Here is a 5,049-nt window from a genome sequence, read left to right as displayed (position 1 = left end):
GTAAATTATCAGGATTTCTGGAAATTGTAGCCCAATCTCTAGGGATTCAAGACTAAAAACTAGTGTTCTAAAAGCAAACATTCCCATCTTGCAATATTTCATGTTAGACTGAAACTTTCCTGTTGCAGTAGTTTACTGAAACCGTTAAAGTAGACGTAATATAAGATAGGCCATTTGGGCATTGGGGCTGATGCGCTTTTAGTTAAAGATACTCTTTTGTCTGTTGATAACATTTTGAGTGGTTTTGTGTTTACAGGGAGACTAGTTTAATAGAATTCCAAGACAACACCAAGTGAAAGAAAATAGAGTTATCATAAGGCGTGTGTTGCAGTCTGCTGGGAACAATTGAAGCACTTTATCAACAAGTTGATTTATTATTGATGGATGCAATCTATCCTTGCAAAATCTTATAGCCAGTGTGGACAGAAAGGCAAGCACCATGCCAAGTGTGAGTGGCAGAGATGGAATAATACAAACATAAGAAAAACTGAAGGTCAGCCTCATCCACCATGGAATTGGCATGGGGACCTTGAATTATCATTAGATTTATTGGCCACACTGGATCTCTGCATCTACATTGTCATAAGGGTATTCAAAATATATTTATTCATTTATGGATGGATGAATGGATGGATGAATCTAATCATAGAGTTTGAAGGAACCAGGATGTTTATCTAGTCCAGCCTGCTACCAGTGCAAAATCCTACTGCTAAGCCTGCACAACATACAGTCCACTGGCTGGATGCAGCCCCGCAAAAGACTTCCTTGAGGTCCGTGGGTAGGGCTAAGCTTCTTCTTCGCTAGTTGGTCCTTTGCCTGTCTGCCTGATCATGAAACATTCTGTACTGTATAATTTTAAAGACCAGTCATCCAAAGAAGAAAGGGCATCTTCCCCCATCCCTACAATTCCAAGAGATATATGTGCAGCAGTGGGTACATGAATTGTCCTCTTGACTTCTTCTGATAAGGTTCTGACATAATGCAAAAACCTAACCATCAGGCCATATCTTGTAATATTTTTAACCTGGTATATTAAGAAATTTGAGTGGTTCCTTAAGTCATAACCAGAATATATGAGTTGGTTCTGCTATAGTGAAATCGCACCTCCAATAGTCATTTCAAAACTGTCTCCATTCTGTTCACTTTGACAGGCATTAAATGCCATCCAGAAACAATTGCCCCTTGAAGCTCATGCATTGGGGATATGAAAATTAGTCAGTCTTCATCTCCTTTAGTTTTTCCAAATCCCACATACATTATCTCTCTATCATTCCAATATCACATTACAATCTTCTTTCTTTCCTTTTCACATACAGAAATCTATTCCCATGAGTGTGCAGTTTCAAAATTGTGTGGATAGTTGTAGCATTAATATTTATACAAATTGTTCCAGCTGATTCCATGCTTTTAGATTAGGTGTTTTATTATCTGCTTTCATTTTAAAACATTAGCATCATTTTGTACAAACTTTATTTTTTTGCAATATTGTATGCATGCAGGTCTCCAAGTGGGGCTACACATATGCTCGTAACAAGTCATGAGAGGTGCTAAATTGTTGTTTTCATTCTGGTGTCAACTGCCAAGACCAGGAACATTGCTTTCCAATCCTTGCATATATAGCTTGTAGAGTTAAAAAAAAATCCAATTCCAGGTCTATAGAACCCAACAAGATATTTGTTGCTGATCTTAATTCCCATTTTTGTTGATATGTATTGCTTAAAACGTCTGGGTAACCTGTTATGTCGTGTATCTTGCACTATATCTTCTTAGTGAGCCATTTAAAAAATGGATGTTTCAAAATGGCTGTATTCTCAGAAAGAATATATTTGGCATATAGAAGGAATGTGTGAAGGAAAGAAGATTAAACTGCCTTGCGTATAACAGTTCTTTAATTATTATGCTGAGGGGAAAACATGATTATGCTTTGCAATTTGACCCTGCACAGCATCCTTTTGAGACGGATGGAGTTTCTTTAGATTATTAACCTAAGGCACAAATTCTCATATGGTCGCATCCATCAGCATATCCTTGGTTGCTTTTGTGCCTATGCAATACAAATACTGTGTGTTTTATACTTGATGTTTGTTTTTGTGGAGATTAGGTTGGCAAATCCAATTAATTAGCACCTGTATAGTGTCAGTGCACTGCAAAATTTCCATGGGAACATTTTTAAAAGGCAATTTACCAGAAGTGCTAATTAGTAATTATTGCTTTACAAATATGAATTCCCCCTTTAATGAAACTTTCTAGTTTCGTGTAGCAAAATTCTGTGGTAGAATATAGAAATAGCACTCCATTTTTGATGTCAGTTTAAATTACAAACCCAATACTAATTGTGGCATAAGATCACAAAACTTCCAAGCAATTCAAAGATGGTGGCACACTTATCAATTTATTGGTGTGCAGGGTCAGCCTTTCAAATAAACAGAATGTGACAGCCATCTAAAATGAAAAGTGGAAGATTTGTGTGTGACTTAGTGGTGACTGGTGGCTGCCATGACAGTGGTATGGTGAATCCACTTCAAGTTTTGCTTCTGACTCATCTCCTCAAAATGTAGTAGTAGTAGTAGTAGTAGTAGTAGTAGTAGTAGTGTTTATATAGCACCATCACTGTACATGACTTTACAAGTAAAAGAACACCAAAACACTTTCCTGCTCTCAATTTAATTAAGACATGACTGAAAAGAAAAAGGGCATGGAATGAAGTCCAGCAGATATTAGTTCTTCTCTCCTGTTCAGGCCACAGCTGTAGCAGTTGGGATGGAGGGAGGACCTTTCATTTGCTTCTGGGCTGTGCATAATGGAGCCATCTTCTCTTCTTCTAAGACCAGGACAGTGGCAACTGGAATAGAAGGGGAGTCTGTCATTTGCACCTCGGCCTAGGAATGATGGAATAGGTTCTGAATGTTATGAATGTGGGTACAGTAGTCTGAAAATTGGGGGACAAGATTGCTGTCCATTAGCATTCCTGATTTCCAATGGCCTAAAAAACTTCAGAATTTAAATATGTAGCATAAGCAAAGATTCACTATTGACCCCATCACATGGGGATTTTTGTCCATCCTAAGTTGCTGAGGAGATGCAGTCAGGATGGAGCCCGCTGGAGGCCATCACATGATGCAGGGCTACTTTTGGAGGGGCGGCTTCCTGACTCTGTTCATGCTACATCTTGGCAGCATGCTAACAGGCAGCACTGAGAAAACAGGTGACTACACATGTTCTTATAGGGTAAGCTGGGGACAGTGCAGGACTAAGTGGGGACAGATGGGAAATGGTTTATGATTGTAAGGAGGTGATGTGAGGTACTGCCCAACAGTTTCCCCGTTGCTCCATGGATTCACCCCACTGCTGAATGGACTTCCCGCTGTCCCCCAGCTTATGGACCTCCATGTGATGAGGTCTTACGTTTCATTTCAATAACCCCTTGTTTTTAAAAAATCTTTCTGAAGAGATATCAGGTTCTCATCCCCTTTGAACATAGGGAACCATAAGAATTGAGAACACCAGGGTCCTTGAAGTTGTCTATAACTAATTAGTGTCTGAACTGCAACACTTTTATACCGAGATACATTGTATTTCCATTTAAAGAATCGTCATTCCTTCTAAGTATGTAACTATCATCAGCCATTATCACATGCAAATTGTATGCAAATAAATATCTCCTTTTCCTGCCTACAGTTCCATCCTCTCTATTTGACTTCAGGTTGTTGACATCTTTATTCAAATTAAAGGTAGGGGAACTATGTCAATTTCATTAGGCTGGAGTCTTCTTATCCCTGAGCTAAAGGATCTTACATGCTGAAACTCCAAATAACAATTGTGAGCCCTACAGAGCTGCAAATGAAATTGAGACTGCTAGAACAGGAGAGAAAAATGGGGAACAGGGAAAAAGAAAAGAAAAGGCAGCAGTGTCCAGTGTGTGATATATGCTATGATTGCTATAAAGAGTCTAAATGTTATCAAAGCCCTGCAGATGTTCTGTATTTTAATATGTAGTTCTATCTTGTGCTGTCAAATCAGATGAAGCCTTCTGCTCTCTATTCTATTTGCATAGATTCGACCCTCTACTTTTCTAACATAAATACTTGTCTTGCTAACAGAATAACAGTGGTACACATGACATGCAGTTGCCTTGCTTAAATCAAGTGTCATGCAATAGCATTGCTTTGACTATCTGGTGGTTCAGTGTACACGACCTTTGTTTCATGCACAAAATTATTAAATAAAAATACTTTCAGATGATGTGTCTAAAGCATATATGAAACATATATGACTTTCCTGCTTAGACTTAGGTCCCTATCTCCAAACTAACTCATTATGCACATCTTCCAAAACCTGAAAAATCCAAAGTAGTTTTTGTCCCAAGCATTTTGGATAAGGATACATGGCCAGTATTCCTACCTTGGATAATAAAGCTTATGTGGTTTATTATATCAGAAATTGTTTCCAAAATCACTCTCAGGAAGCAAGGTGTCTGGAGGAAAGCAAAATGCTTGTTACCAGAGTGGGAAATGATTATTGTAGAGAATAAGGTTTTTTTTATGTCTAAATAAGGCCAATGGGTGAATCTACAGGTCTGTGAATGAAGTTCATTTTTACCCACAACCACTTCAATTTGTAAATCTCATACAATTCATTAAGCTCAATTTTTAGTGTGCACATACCCATCTGTCTATCTGCTTGTCCCCTTTCTGTTTTTGTGTGTCTGTATAAAAAATTCTAGTGTCTTTGTGTTTTCTCTGACATTATGCATACAATGCATGTTCTATTATCTGGATGGAGGTCACAAGAGGGCACAAGACAGAGAAAGACAGTCCAATTTATGGTGGGGAGGGCTGGTTGAATGAGGAAAACCATTTCCCCCTGTTTTCCCTCCACCCATAGTGCCGTTATAAAGACAACCCTAGTTTATGGCCTGGGATGTGGGGAAGTGGGAAGGGGGAATAACCAGTGAAAATGGGGAAATTGGTTCTCCTTCAACTCCATTTCCAATAAAATGGACGATTCTTCTTTGTCTAGACCCCCTTTTGGAGTCTGCCCAGATAATGC

The 5,049-nt window shown here is 38.6% G+C and overlaps 1 protein-coding gene across 8 annotated transcripts in view; it reads left to right on the top strand.

The window, feature by feature from the left end:
• The window catches only part of lingo2 (leucine rich repeat and Ig domain containing 2), an 867,433-nt gene that overhangs the window by 142,424 nt on the left and 719,960 nt on the right, over positions 1 to 5,049 (top strand). The gene's annotated exons all lie outside the window — the stretch shown is intronic.

Source organism: Anolis carolinensis, chromosome 2, assembly GCF_035594765.1.
Source record: "Anolis carolinensis isolate JA03-04 chromosome 2, rAnoCar3.1.pri, whole genome shotgun sequence".
Taxonomy (NCBI): domain Eukaryota; kingdom Metazoa; phylum Chordata; class Lepidosauria; order Squamata; family Dactyloidae; genus Anolis; species Anolis carolinensis.
The sequence above is the reverse complement of the archived record's forward strand: the minus strand, read 5'-3'. Positions and strand labels throughout refer to the sequence as shown.